Source organism: Anabrus simplex, chromosome 4, assembly GCF_040414725.1.
Source record: "Anabrus simplex isolate iqAnaSimp1 chromosome 4, ASM4041472v1, whole genome shotgun sequence".
In the NCBI taxonomy this organism is placed as follows: domain Eukaryota; kingdom Metazoa; phylum Arthropoda; class Insecta; order Orthoptera; family Tettigoniidae; genus Anabrus; species Anabrus simplex.
This window is the reverse complement of record NC_090268.1, coordinates 453,578,618-453,593,879: the sequence shown is the minus strand read 5'-3', so window position 1 is coordinate 453,593,879 and position 15,262 is coordinate 453,578,618. Positions and strand designations below refer to the sequence as shown.

The following is a 15,262-nucleotide window of genomic DNA, read 5'->3' as shown; positions in this document are numbered from 1 at the left end:
AACAAGCGCTCCACCATCACCAGTCGGGAGATCCAGACTGCCGTCCGCCTCCTGTTGCCCGGTGAGCTGGCCAAGCACGCCGTCAGTGAGGGTACCAAGGCAGTTACCAAATACACCAGCTCCAAGTAAGGTGCCAGGTTTTCTGCCTTGCTGCATTCTTAACAAACGGCCCTTTTCAGGGCCACCACACCTTTAAAAAAAAGAGCAGCATCTGTTAGCCTTGTTATCAACTCCACTCTGATTTTATCTATCTGTCCTACTTCATATACATCGAAAGACAGTGCAAAACATTCAAATCATAAGCTAAGGAGGGAAGAACTACTACTACTACTACTACTACATTACCTTATTGCTAAAAATCCTCCTGCTTTGTCCTTTACAATGAAAACCAGACCAAGCCCCATGGCACTACAGCCCCTAAGCAAGCAGGCTGAGTGGACCTCAAAGCAGCCATTAGATCGAGGTAAAATTCCTTTGCCTGGCCGGGAATTGAACCCGGGCCCCCCAGCTACGAGGCAGGCACGCTGCCCCTGCGCTACAGCGCCGGCCCCTTCACAACCACCTTCAGTAATTATTATTATTATTATTATTATTATTATTACAACCCTCGACACTTCCCGTGTGTGTGTGCGCGCGCGCGCCAGCGCGCGCGTTTTTTTGGGGTTAGGTTACGAGAAGTGGGGTTAAGTCGAGTTAGGGTACGTTTCGCCGCGGAGCGCGACAACCACCCGCGCCCGCTCCGCGACGGCGACCTCCGAGCACACCCCTGCACCATTGCCAACGCCCCCGCGCCACAAAGACCTCCAGGAAACTCGCTTTGCGGTTCGTATGGACGTTTCAAGCTCCGTTCTCTCGCCAACGGCCATACCATGTTGAATACACCGGTTCTCGTCCGATCACCGCAGTTAAGCAACATTGGGCGTGGTCAGTACTTGGATGGGTGACCGCTTGGGAACACCACGTGCCGTTGGCTCAATTCCCTTTTTACCAAGTTTCCCAGTCCCAGTACGACAACTTACTTTCAACTTTTGCCTCAGGCCAGCAGAAATTGCTTAAATCACGTTTTTTGTTACGTCTGAAACTAGCTAGACCTTTTGCTGCTCTTCGACCCCGTGGCTATACAGGAACGAAGCTTAGCGTAGTATTGCATTTCCTCCTAGGTGACCGGCCTAACCTGGCGGCGGCGACATCATCATCATCGTTGTTGTTATTATTATTATTATTATTATTATTATTATTATTATTATTATTATTATTATTATTATTATTCGTCGTCTCTCTCTCTCTCTCTCTCTCTCTCTCTCTCTCTCTGTGTGTGTGTGTGTGTGTGTGTGTGTGTGTGTGTGTGTGTGTGTGTGTGTCGACCTAGGGGACCCTTGCTGAGCCTAGCACCGCTTCCAATTACTCGTGCCAGGATTTTAACTTTCGTACCTCCTATCGTACGTCCCTATGTCTAAACTTGCTGTTCTTATTCTTTTAGGTTAGTGTAGCTTATCCTGCAGGCCTCTTATGGCACATAACATCATTCTACGTCCTATTTCTCCCAATATTAAGATTATTAAAGGGCGGAACGAGGCTTCTAAACTCCCCGCCCACCTTGAAAATCGCGAGGAAGGTGGTTTCCATGCAACGTCATCGACACTGTCGTGATTACAATGAAAGCCATGTCCTAGCAACCGACCGCGGCATTTAGCAGCCCCTCAAAGAGTCGAACAATTTCCTTTTATGTTCTTTCAGGTAAGTAGCTATTCAAATTACGACACGGTTCGGCAATAAGTTACAAGTTTGTAGTACGCTCGTGTCTCTCCCGGGCTTCCTTACGAACGGTAGGGCACCAGTGCAGTACAGTGGCCTACACACAGCCCGCTATCTTCGAAGTGCGTGTGTTGCGATGTAACGTAGTTTTGAAGCCTAGGAACTTGTAAAACTCTTTCATTTCTATCAAAGACGAGACGCCCTTCAAATAAGACTGAGAAGGTAACCTTTTGACGACAAGGGTTAGTTCAAAGAGTCGTGACGTTTTAGGTTAGGTGAAGGGAGGAAAGCACTCGTTTTTGTTGTTTGTACGTCAGCTGACCGATCTTTTGGCAAGTGATAAATTGAGTAGAACGAATCGGAACTCCGTATAGTTACTGTTACCGTCCTAGAATTAAAATTAGACCATTCTGAGCCCTACTTGACAGGTTCGACACCGGCTCACTCGTGTGATATTTCGATGGTCTGTAGATATGGGCGCATAAAAAGAACTCCTGCGGGACAAACTTCCGGCACCTCGGCATCTACGAAAGGCGTAAGATAATAGTGAACATAACCTTACTAGTAGTACCACCACCACCATTACTGCTACTAATACGACTATTACTTAAGGCAGTGGACAATTTCGAACTCAAGCAATAATGTGTCCTTTTGCTGACCACCTGATCACTGCCTCTTGCCTTACTACTACAGGCTAGCGTTCAAGGAAAGAAAGAAAGAAAGAAAGAAAGAAAGAAATAAGTTACCGTTCTTCCCAAGTCAGGTTAGGATTTCTGCATCAGACACGGCTAGGGCTGATCGTGGATCTACTAGTACCTAACATGCTAAATTGTGCTCCGTTATATCATCACCAGTCGTGAAGTCACACCTGCATCTTCTAATTACAGGGTAGATGCTACATATTTCGGGCAATATATAACCCAGGTTTGGCTTGGATAACCTAAAAATATTCAGGTACTGGGTCTGGCCTGGTTATATCAAGTGTCACCCTAGATCAGCAGGGCTAAGAATCATCAGGTCTCTGTCATGAATTTAAATGGCTTAGTACCCCTCATTATGGTGTACTTCTCTTCATATTTGAGGGAAGAGGAGTAAAACTTAAAACTTTATTGCCTGTCTTAAACCACCTACTTTCTTTGGGGTATTGTCTAGCACAAACTTCTAAGGCGACCACATCACACAGCCCGATGCTCGAATACTGCTTGGGCAGGGGTGTAGGTGGTGGTTAGTGGTTGCAAGAAGGGTCCTGGAAGGGAGGGATAATAAGCCAGTACGCCACTTGCTCTTAAGTCTGTACCTTTCATTATACGGTTTCATTAACTATTTTTTACACCTGCCCTGTAGTATGGTACCATTTAGTAAGAGGTCTCTAGAGTTTGGCCTAGTACAACCTTCAATGAAAGTAGTTTTCAGGAGTGGTTAGGTACCCCTATACTTACTTTCTTTCTTTCTTTCTTTCTTTCTTTCTTTCTTTCTTTCTTGGATTACAAGGTGTCGGTAAAGCAGCTGATCGTTGCTTATGTACAAAAAAATGTTCATACATGGGCTTTCATTCGCTGAGGTAAATGATAATGATAATAATAATAATAATAATAATAATAATAATAATAATAATAATAATAATAATAATAATGGCAAGAACACAAAGGGTCCTTTTCTCTGCAGCTGATTTTTAGCATGAAGGACAGAGGCTGTCATGATGATGATGATTACCGAGTGATACCGTTAAGCTAAAACCCAGTAGGGGATTAATATTAACAGCAGGGAACGTTGTGCAGAATCATTCAGTAAAGATGTAATGGCAGGGGGAGGGGGGGAAGAGGGCGTTCAGTATAATACACCATCAACCCAAGTACAGTGCATATTTAGCTCTATGTTATGTAATGCTCTCTCTGCTCTCTGTACCTTTATTTGGCCCTACAACTTGTCTCACCAAGTGAAGGAGATCTTACACATAGTTACTGTACTGTACTTAATTTCACGCTGACTTCAACTGCTAGTAGGATACGCACGTCGAACCATGCAGAAACCTGCACGATTTCAAACGACTGCCGACTAGATAGCGACTAGGCCGAAGAAAGAAAGGGCATCTTATAAATCGAGAGCGACAATTCATTTTCGAGGTTAGGGTTACCGCTTGGTTCTCTTAGCCAAAGAAATCATGAAACCATTTTGCGAGTAAAAACTGATGTTACCTGAATTTTGGATACAGTTATTACTACCATCATCATCATCATCATCATCATCATCATCATCATCGTCATACGCTACTCTGTATGATGAAGGTGGGTAGCAAGATCGAGTCTCGGCGCGATCAGTTGGCTTCAAATTCTGCTTCACCTCGTTCAGAGTATACATATTCAAGGTAAAAACACTAGCTTCTCTCAAAAAATAAACTCCTATTGAAGGGTCATTAAACACAACTTCTTCTTCTTCTTCTTCTTCTTCTTCTTCTTCTTCTTCTTCTTCTTCTTCTTCTTCTTATTATTATTATTATTATTATTATTATTATTATTATTATTATTATTATTATTATTATTATTATTATTTTCCTTTCTTTCTTTCTTTCTTTCTTTCTGTCTTTCTTTCTTTCTTTCTTTCTTTCTTTCTTTCTTTCTTTCAGGACCATTTAAGTGAGATGTTAGCTGTATGAGTGTTGCAGCACCTCAAACCTTTACATTTTTTCCCTTGTAAGTTGTGGCAATGTCTTGCAGAGAAGTTTGTTGGGAAACCATGGTCCTTCCTTCCTTCCTTCCTTCCTTCCTTCCTTCCTTCCTTCCTTCCTTCCTTCCTTCCTTCCTTCCAATAAATCTGCTGAGTTGCTGTCTCAAAGGGTCTCTCATCCTAAAGAAATTTGACCGAAGGTAAGGGATGTTGCCAGGTCTATCAAACTGACAGACTTATCATCTCCTGGTACAGGAAATCTGTTCTTTGAAGAGTCTGGACTGACTGCCCCTTCCTCCGTCACGGTGTTCTCGATCCTGCCTTCGCAGCCCACTGGAGGCAGTAAGATACGACTCACAATGCCTCCATCCAGCAGGCGAGGGGTGAAGCCTCTCCTGAGGCGGTACAGGCTCTGTAGCGAACTGGAAATTTAATTATGCCCTAAGAAACATCTAGAGGTTCCCTTGGGCAGGCTGTCCCTTTTCCCAACCTGAGCTTTCGACCCCCGACAGGGGCTGAAAGCTGCTGGATGTGAGAGACTGTACAGAGTTGAGAGCCTTATAAATAGAGGCCTAAAGGCTAGGACTTTACGAGATTGGCGCTACCAGCAGGAAAGCAGGAGTCGAACGAGTCATGGAGGCTAGCTTCTAACTTATGTCCTTTATCCTGTAGGTCCTTTCAAGCAAAGCTACAAGAGGCAGATTACAGCAGGTCTGCTTCACTCTGTGGAAAACTACCTAAAGGCTGACTTGCCTTTGCTCTCACTCGGAAGGGGTTAGAGCCTGAGGATGGCCGTTCAGCTCCATTGCTAGAGGAAGGATTGGGCTTCCTTCAGGTAAGAGGGGGTCACTCCCGGGGGCGTCGCGACGACGACGGCCGCCCCTAAACGTCGGCATGGAGAGGCGGCTGGTGAAATGCTGCCCATCGAACGCACCTCCATCAGGACGCCCGAAGCAAGGTGACGAGTACTTCTGCCACCTGAGGAGCAGCGTCAAACCTTTGACTATCCCTTCCTAACCGAACCCTGATTGTAACCCACCCCTTAAAGACGCAGGGAGCACGAGAAAGGAGCTAGGAAGCACGTCCCCAACTTGTCGCCGCGCAACCCACCCGACAGCCAGCCACTGCTGTTTCCTGCGCGGTCCGAGTAGCCTGATACACTCAGATAACCAGGGGAGCGCGCGAACACATTCTCATCGTGACCATGGCTGACACAGCAACAGCATCGGCAGCATCTGCACCCGCCTCGGCTCCGGCCCAGGCGTCGCCCAAGAAGAGCAAGGCTTCTGCATCGAAGAAACCTCGCACCAAGCCTGCCCATCCGAAAACCTCCGAGATGGTGGGCAGTGCCATCAAGAGCCTGAAGGAACGAGGTGGATCTTCTCTGCAGGCTATCAAGAAGTACATCTCTGCCAACTACAAGGTGGACTCTGAGAAGCTGGCCCCTTTCATCAAGAAGTACCTGAAATCTGCCGTGGCTTCCGGAGAGCTGGTCCAGACCAAGGGGAAGGGAGCTTCAGGTTCCTTCAAGCTCGCTTCGGCTGCCAAGCCGGAGAAGGCCAGCGCAGCCCCTGTCAAGCGGTCCGCTGCCCCCAAGGAGAAGCGCATCCCCAAGGCGAAGAAGGCTGGTGGAGCCAAGGCTGCAGCCAAGAAAGCCATTTCCAAAAAGCCTGCCGAGAAGAAGAAGGCCGCTCCTGCTCCCAAACCCAAGCAGAAGGCTCCTTCCAAGGCTAAGAAGGCCGCCAAGGTGCCCACTAAGAAACCTAAGGCACCTAAGCCTAAAAAGGCCGCTAAGCCCAAGGCCTCGCCTAAAAAGGCACCAGCAAAAAGGAAGTGAGGACATTTCATGTTCTTGCTTCCTTCTACACGCACCTCTTGCTCTCGTAGGAGCAGAGGAAAAACGGCCCTTATTATCAGGGCCATCAATTTTATTCCCCAAGAGAGCATATTATGTCAGTCACTGTCCAAGGCTGGAACCCTGGCCTCTCCTATCTCTGCCTCCTAAACAGGCTAGTTTGTCTCATTGCGGGGCGACTCACTCTTCAAATTTCATTATTATTGTACTTAACTACATTTTTCTTTATCCTTACTTACTGCACTTTTGCTGTTGCTGTTGTTGTTGTTATTATTATTATTATTATTATTATTATTATTATTATTATTATTACTATCACGTCCTAGATATTAATTAATGAATTATTGTACTCAATACTCAAGATTATTATTATTATTATTATTATTATTATTATTATTATTATTATTGTTATTATTATTATATTCTGTTACTCTTAGATTTTTCCTTGAACCTAGAGGAACCACTAGCTTTTTTTCTTTTCGTTTTCCTTCTATCCTAGACCAGAGAGACAATAACTACTCTTCTAGGAAATTTTGGTGGCCCTGAAAAGGGCCGTTTGGTAAAGCTCCAGCCATAAGACAAGCACCGGACTTAGGCACGTTCGCCACGGATGCGGCGGGCGAGCTGGATGTCCTTAGGCATGATGGTGACACGCTTGGCGTGGATGGCACACAAGTTGGTGTCTTCAAAAAGACCCACCAGGTAGGCCTCACTGGCCTCCTGCAAGGCCATGACAGCCGAGCTCTGGAAGCGCAGGTCGGTCTTGAAGTCCTGAGCTATCTCTCTCACCAGCCGCTGGAAGGGCAGCTTGCGGATCAGAAGCTCAGTGCTCTTCTGGTAGCGTCTGATCTCACGCAGGGCCACGGTACCGGGCCTGTAGCGATGAGGCTTCTTCACTCCTCCGGTGGCAGGCGCGCTCTTACGGGCAGCCTTGGTGGCCAGTTGCTTGCGCGGGGCCTTGCCTCCGGTAGATTTACGTGCAGTCTGCTTAGTACGGGCCATCACGTGCTCACTGTCGACTCGTCCCAGGAAGAATGGTTCGGGGGCTTGCTGCCCGACTGTTTTATTGCTTCGCTTCCCCCACCCTCGGTAGCAGCTGCACTCCCATTGGCCGGGCGGTGCTGACGTCACCGGGGCCAGGCACTTTCAACAAAAGCGAGGGGCCTCGAGTGCCAGCCGCATTCTAGCTCTGAACTCGCAGCTCTACTGATCTATCATGACCGGACGAGGCAAGGGAGGCAAGGGACTCGGCAAAGGAGGCGCCAAGCGTCACAGGAAGGTGCTCCGAGACAACATCCAGGGCATCACTAAGCCTGCCATCAGACGTCTCGCTCGCAGAGGTGGAGTCAAGCGTATTTCGGGACTTATCTACGAGGAGACCCGTGGCGTGCTCAAGGTATTCCTGGAGAACGTTATCCGGGATGCCGTCACCTACACCGAGCACGCCAAGAGGAAGACCGTGACCGCCATGGATGTCGTCTATGCTCTCAAGAGGCAGGGACGCACCCTGTACGGTTTTGGTGGTTAAGTCTCCTCCGAGCGTGCTCCCGTTTGTGAGCATGCAGTATTTAAAAAACGGCCCTTTTCAGGGCCACCACTTACCTCTCAAAAGAGCACAGAGTCCCACTTACAGTACTCCTCTAACGTAGCTTGCGCTATTCTCCCTCTCAAAACAGTCATCTCCCCGAAACCTGCACGGAAAAAAGCCCTCATTATCAGTTATGATGTCTACATTTTAATGCTAACAAGAGAAAACAAACATTATCTTCCTTGCTGTGCACGTCTAAAAGACAAAGTATTGTAAATATACTACTTTAAGTATCCTTTCCTTTCCTTTCTAGTTAAGTGTGTGTTCTTACATGCATAGGTTGGTAGTATCCAGCAGTCAAGAACAGAATTATACAGCATAAATGAAATGAAAAGAAATCTATAATGTACTTCCTTCTTCCTTCCCTTCTGAAAATTAAATATTAAGAGGGGCCTGGAGCTACCTTACTCATTTCCCCCTTAAATAAATAACCTCAAAGGAAAGGCTATTCTTGTGCTCTCCTGGCTAATGTTACAGATGCCCTCATATTTGCAGTGTCTCATTATTGTTATTATTATCATTATTATTAGGAGAGTTGTCTGAACTGCTCTATCACTTCAGGATTTCTCCATACTTCTGCTAAGATAGCTATAGCAGCATGATAGACAAACAGCTCTTATCTTAAGGAGTTGGTGGCCCTGAAAAGGGCCGTTTATTTATATTTTTCCGGTGAGCCAACGCCCTGACCGAGAACAGGAACTTAAGCCTTCTTCTCGGTCTTCTTAGGCAGGAGCACTGCCTGGATGGGCAGAACACCACCCTGGGCAATGGTCACTCCAGACAGCAACTTGTTCAACTCCTCGTCGTTACGGATGGCCAACTGTAAGTGACGAGGGATGATCCTGGTCTTCTTGTTGTCACGGGCTGCATTGCCCGCCAACTCAAGAACTTCAGCTGCCAGGTATTCCATGACTGCAGCCAGGTACACAGGAGCCCCAGCACCCACTCGCTCAGCGTAGTTTCCCTTGCGGAGGAGACGGTGGATACGGCCGACAGGGAACTGCAGGCCTGCACGGCTGGAGCGACTCTTGGACTTGCCCTTCACTTTTCCTCCCTTTCCTCGTCCTGACATGATGCTATGATGCTCTGCTGCTCTACTTCGAAGGGAAAATGATACCGAATCACTCTGCGCACCAGTTTTGTAGCCTGCAAGGTTGCTCAACGTTACGAGCCAACCAATAAGGCTGCAGTAAGCTTGCGCTCATTGGCTAGTCGCATGCAGCCCTCTCGGTCTTAAAAAGAATTGCAAGGGGGCCGAAAAATTTACTTTCTAGGAGACATCCCAGACAACCATGCCACCCAAGACAAGCGGAAAGGCAGCCAAGAAAGCCGGCAAGGCCCAGAAGAACATCTCCAAGGGAGACAAGAAGAAGAAGCGCAAGAGGAAGGAAAGCTATGCCATCTACATCTACAAGGTGCTTAAACAGGTACATCCTGATACTGGCATCTCCAGCAAGGCGATGAGCATCATGAACAGCTTTGTCAACGACATCTTCGAGCGCATCGCCGCTGAGGCTTCCCGTCTGGCCCACTACAACAAGCGCTCCACCATCACCAGTCGGGAGATCCAGACTGCCGTCCGCCTCCTGTTGCCCGGTGAGCTGGCCAAGCACGCCGTCAGTGAGGGTACCAAGGCAGTTACCAAATACACCAGCTCCAAGTAAGGTGCCAGGTTTTCTGCCTTGCTGCATTCTTAACAAACGGCCCTTTTCAGGGCCACCACACCTTTAAAAAAAAGAGCAGCATCTGTTAGCCTTGTTATCAACTCCACTCTGATTTTATCTATCTGTCCTACTTCATATACATCGAAAGACAGTGCAAAACATTCAAATCATAAGCTAAGGAGGGAAGAACTACTACTACTACTACTACTACATTACCTTATTGCTAAAAATCCTCCTGCTTTGTCCTTTACAATGAAAACCAGACCAAGCCCCATGGCACTACAGCCCCTAAGCAAGCAGGCTGAGTGGACCTCAAAGCAGCCATTAGATCGAGGTAAAATTCCTTTGCCTGGCCGGGAATTGAACCCGGGCCCCCCAGCTACGAGGCAGGCACGCTGCCCCTGCGCTACAGCGCCGGCCCCTTCACAACCACCTTCAGTAATTATTATTATTATTATTATTATTATTATTACAACCCTCGACACTTCCCGTGTGTGTGTGCGCGCGCGCGCCAGCGCGCGCGTTTTTTTGGGGTTAGGTTACGAGAAGTGGGGTTAAGTCGAGTTAGGGTACGTTTCGCCGCGGAGCGCGACAACCACCCGCGCCCGCTCCGCGACGGCGACCTCCGAGCACACCCCTGCACCATTGCCAACGCCCCCGCGCCACAAAGACCTCCAGGAAACTCGCTTTGCGGTTCGTATGGACGTTTCAAGCTCCGTTCTCTCGCCAACGGCCATACCATGTTGAATACACCGGTTCTCGTCCGATCACCGCAGTTAAGCAACATTGGGCGTGGTCAGTACTTGGATGGGTGACCGCTTGGGAACACCACGTGCCGTTGGCTCAATTCCCTTTTTACCAAGTTTCCCAGTCCCAGTACGACAACTTACTTTCAACTTTTGCCTCAGGCCAGCAGAAATTGCTTAAATCACGTTTTTTGTTACGTCTGAAACTAGCTAGACCTTTTGCTGCTCTTCGACCCCGTGGCTATACAGGAACGAAGCTTAGCGTAGTATTGCATTTCCTCCTAGGTGACCGGCCTAACCTGGCGGCGGCGACATCATCATCATCGTTGTTGTTATTATTATTATTATTATTATTATTATTATTATTATTATTATTATTATTATTATTATTATTATTCGTCGTCTCTCTCTCTCTCTCTCTCTCTCTCTCTCTCTCTCTGTGTGTGTGTGTGTGTGTGTGTGTGTGTGTGTGTGTGTGTGTGTGTGTGTCGACCTAGGGGACCCTTGCTGAGCCTAGCACCGCTTCCAATTACTCGTGCCAGGATTTTAACTTTCGTACCTCCTATCGTACGTCCCTATGTCTAAACTTGCTGTTCTTATTCTTTTAGGTTAGTGTAGCTTATCCTGCAGGCCTCTTATGGCACATAACATCATTCTACGTCCTATTTCTCCCAATATTAAGATTATTAAAGGGCGGAACGAGGCTTCTAAACTCCCCGCCCACCTTGAAAATCGCGAGGAAGGTGGTTTCCATGCAACGTCATCGACACTGTCGTGATTACAATGAAAGCCATGTCCTAGCAACCGACCGCGGCATTTAGCAGCCCCTCAAAGAGTCGAACAATTTCCTTTTATGTTCTTTCAGGTAAGTAGCTATTCAAATTACGACACGGTTCGGCAATAAGTTACAAGTTTGTAGTACGCTCGTGTCTCTCCCGGGCTTCCTTACGAACGGTAGGGCACCAGTGCAGTACAGTGGCCTACACACAGCCCGCTATCTTCGAAGTGCGTGTGTTGCGATGTAACGTAGTTTTGAAGCCTAGGAACTTGTAAAACTCTTTCATTTCTATCAAAGACGAGACGCCCTTCAAATAAGACTGAGAAGGTAACCTTTTGACGACAAGGGTTAGTTCAAAGAGTCGTGACGTTTTAGGTTAGGTGAAGGGAGGAAAGCACTCGTTTTTGTTGTTTGTACGTCAGCTGACCGATCTTTTGGCAAGTGATAAATTGAGTAGAACGAATCGGAACTCCGTATAGTTACTGTTACCGTCCTAGAATTAAAATTAGACCATTCTGAGCCCTACTTGACAGGTTCGACACCGGCTCACTCGTGTGATATTTCGATGGTCTGTAGATATGGGCGCATAAAAAGAACTCCTGCGGGACAAACTTCCGGCACCTCGGCATCTACGAAAGGCGTAAGATAATAGTGAACATAACCTTACTAGTAGTACCACCACCACCATTACTGCTACTAATACGACTATTACTTAAGGCAGTGGACAATTTCGAACTCAAGCAATAATGTGTCCTTTTGCTGACCACCTGATCACTGCCTCTTGCCTTACTACTACAGGCTAGCGTTCAAGGAAAGAAAGAAAGAAAGAAAGAAAGAAAGAAATAAGTTACCGTTCTTCCCAAGTCAGGTTAGGATTTCTGCATCAGACACGGCTAGGGCTGATCGTGGATCTACTAGTACCTAACATGCTAAATTGTGCTCCGTTATATCATCACCAGTCGTGAAGTCACACCTGCATCTTCTAATTACAGGGTAGCTACATATTTCGGGCAATATATAACCCAGGTTTGGCTTGGATAACCTAAAAATATTCAGGTACTGGGTCTGGCCTGGTTATATCAAGTGTCACCCTAGATCAGCAGGGCTAAGAATCATCAGGTCTCTGTCATGAATTTAAATGGCTTAGTACCCCTCATTATGGTGTACTTCTCTTCATATTTGAGGGAAGAGGAGTAAAACTTAAAACTTTATTGCCTGTCTTAAACCACCTACTTTCTTTGGGGTATTGTCTAGCACAAACTTCTAAGGCGACCACATCACACAGCCCGATGCTCGAATACTGCTTGGGCAGGGGTGTAGGTGGTGGTTAGTGGTTGCAAGAAGGGTCCTGGAAGGGAGGGATAATAAGCCAGTACGCCACTTGCTCTTAAGTCTGTACCTTTCATTATACGGTTTCATTAACTATTTTTTACACCTGCCCTGTAGTATGGTACCATTTAGTAAGAGGTCTCTAGAGTTTGGCCTAGTACAACCTTCAATGAAAGTAGTTTTCAGGAGTGGTTAGGTACCCCTATACTTACTTTCTTTCTTTCTTTCTTTCTTTCTTTCTTTCTTTCTTTCTTTCTTGGATTACAAGGTGTCGGTAAAGCAGCTGATCGTTGCTTATGTACAAAAAAATGTTCATACATGGGCTTTCATTCGCTGAGGTAAATGATAATGATAATAATAATAATAATAATAATAATAATAATAATAATAATAATAATAATAATAATAATGGCAAGAACACAAAGGGTCCTTTTCTCTGCAGCTGATTTTTAGCATGAAGGACAGAGGCTGTCATGATGATGATGATTACCGAGTGATACCGTTAAGCTAAAACCCAGTAGGGGATTAATATTAACAGCAGGGAACGTTGTGCAGAATCATTCAGTAAAGATGTAATGGCAGGGGGAGGGGGGGAAGAGGGCGTTCAGTATAATACACCATCAACCCAAGTACAGTGCATATTTAGCTCTATGTTATGTAATGCTCTCTCTGCTCTCTGTACCTTTATTTGGCCCTACAACTTGTCTCACCAAGTGAAGGAGATCTTACACATAGTTACTGTACTGTACTTAATTTCACGCTGACTTCAACTGCTAGTAGGATACGCACGTCGAACCATGCAGAAACCTGCACGATTTCAAACGACTGCCGACTAGATAGCGACTAGGCCGAAGAAAGAAAGGGCATCTTATAAATCGAGAGCGACAATTCATTTTCGAGGTTAGGGTTACCGCTTGGTTCTCTTAGCCAAAGAAATCATGAAACCATTTTGCGAGTAAAAACTGATGTTACCTGAATTTTGGATACAGTTATTACTACCATCATCATCATCATCATCATCATCATCATCATCATCGTCATACGCTACTCTGTATGATGAAGGTGGGTAGCAAGATCGAGTCTCGGCGCGATCAGTTGGCTTCAAATTCTGCTTCACCTCGTTCAGAGTATACATATTCAAGGTAAAAACACTAGCTTCTCTCAAAAAATAAACTCCTATTGAAGGGTCATTAAACACAACTTCTTCTTCTTCTTCTTCTTCTTCTTCTTCTTCTTCTTCTTCTTCTTCTTCTTCTTCTTATTATTATTATTATTATTATTATTATTATTATTATTATTATTATTATTATTATTATTATTATTATTATTTTCCTTTCTTTCTTTCTTTCTTTCTTTCTGTCTTTCTTTCTTTCTTTCTTTCTTTCTTTCTTTCTTTCTTTCAGGACCATTTAAGTGAGATGTTAGCTGTATGAGTGTTGCAGCACCTCAAACCTTTACATTTTTTCCCTTGTAAGTTGTGGCAATGTCTTGCAGAGAAGTTTGTTGGGAAACCATGGTCCTTCCTTCCTTCCTTCCTTCCTTCCTTCCTTCCTTCCTTCCTTCCTTCCTTCCTTCCTTCCTTCCAATAAATCTGCTGAGTTGCTGTCTCAAAGGGTCTCTCATCCTAAAGAAATTTGACCGAAGGTAAGGGATGTTGCCAGGTCTATCAAACTGACAGACTTATCATCTCCTGGTACAGGAAATCTGTTCTTTGAAGAGTCTGGACTGACTGCCCCTTCCTCCGTCACGGTGTTCTCGATCCTGCCTTCGCAGCCCACTGGAGGCAGTAAGATACGACTCACAATGCCTCCATCCAGCAGGCGAGGGGTGAAGCCTCTCCTGAGGCGGTACAGGCTCTGTAGCGAACTGGAAATTTAATTATGCCCTAAGAAACATCTAGAGGTTCCCTTGGGCAGGCTGTCCCTTTTCCCAACCTGAGCTTTCGACCCCCGACAGGGGCTGAAAGCTGCTGGATGTGAGAGACTGTACAGAGTTGAGAGCCTTATAAATAGAGGCCTAAAGGCTAGGACTTTACGAGATTGGCGCTACCAGCAGGAAAGCAGGAGTCGAACGAGTCATGGAGGCTAGCTTCTAACTTATGTCCTTTATCCTGTAGGTCCTTTCAAGCAAAGCTACAAGAGGCAGATTACAGCAGGTCTGCTTCACTCTGTGGAAAACTACCTAAAGGCTGACTTGCCTTTGCTCTCACTCGGAAGGGGTTAGAGCCTGAGGATGGCCGTTCAGCTCCATTGCTAGAGGAAGGATTGGGCTTCCTTCAGGTAAGAGGGGGTCACTCCCGGGGGCGTCGCGACGACGACGGCCGCCCCTAAACGTCGGCATGGAGAGGCGGCTGGTGAAATGCTGCCCATCGAACGCACCTCCATCAGGACGCCCGAAGCAAGGTGACGAGTACTTCTGCCACCTGAGGAGCAGCGTCAAACCTTTGACTATCCCTTCCTAACCGAACCCTGATTGTAACCCACCCCTTAAAGACGCAGGGAGCACGAGAAAGGAGCTAGGAAGCACGTCCCCAACTTGTCGCCGCGCAACCCACCCGACAGCCAGCCACTGCTGTTTCCTGCGCGGTCCGAGTAGCCTGATACACTCAGATAACCAGGGGAGCGCGCGAACACATTCTCATCGTGACCATGGCTGACACAGCAACAGCATCGGCAGCATCTGCACCCGCCTCGGCTCCGGCCCAGGCGTCGCCCAAGAAGAGCAAGGCTTCTGCATCGAAGAAACCTCGCACCAAGCCTGCCCATCCGAAAACCTCCGAGATGGTGGGCAGTGCCATCAAGAGCCTGAAGGAACGAGGTGGATCTTCTCTGCAGGCTATCAAGAAGTACATCTCTGCCAACTACAAGGTGGACTCTGAGAAGC

At 46.7% G+C, this 15,262-nt stretch overlaps 2 non-coding genes across 2 annotated transcripts; both read left to right on the top strand.

Annotated features, from left to right (window-relative positions):
• Window positions 1–854: 854 nt before the first annotated feature.
• Window positions 855–973, top strand: LOC137500728 (5S ribosomal RNA). The gene has a single exon (XR_011018229.1). It is a non-coding gene; the product is annotated as a 5S ribosomal RNA (ribosomal RNA).
• Window positions 974–10,251: 9,278 nt separating this feature from the next.
• LOC137500727 (5S ribosomal RNA) lies at window positions 10,252–10,370 on the top strand. Its single transcript, XR_011018228.1, has one exon. It is a non-coding gene; the product is annotated as a 5S ribosomal RNA (ribosomal RNA).
• The last annotated feature ends 4,892 nt before the right edge of the window (window positions 10,371–15,262 follow it).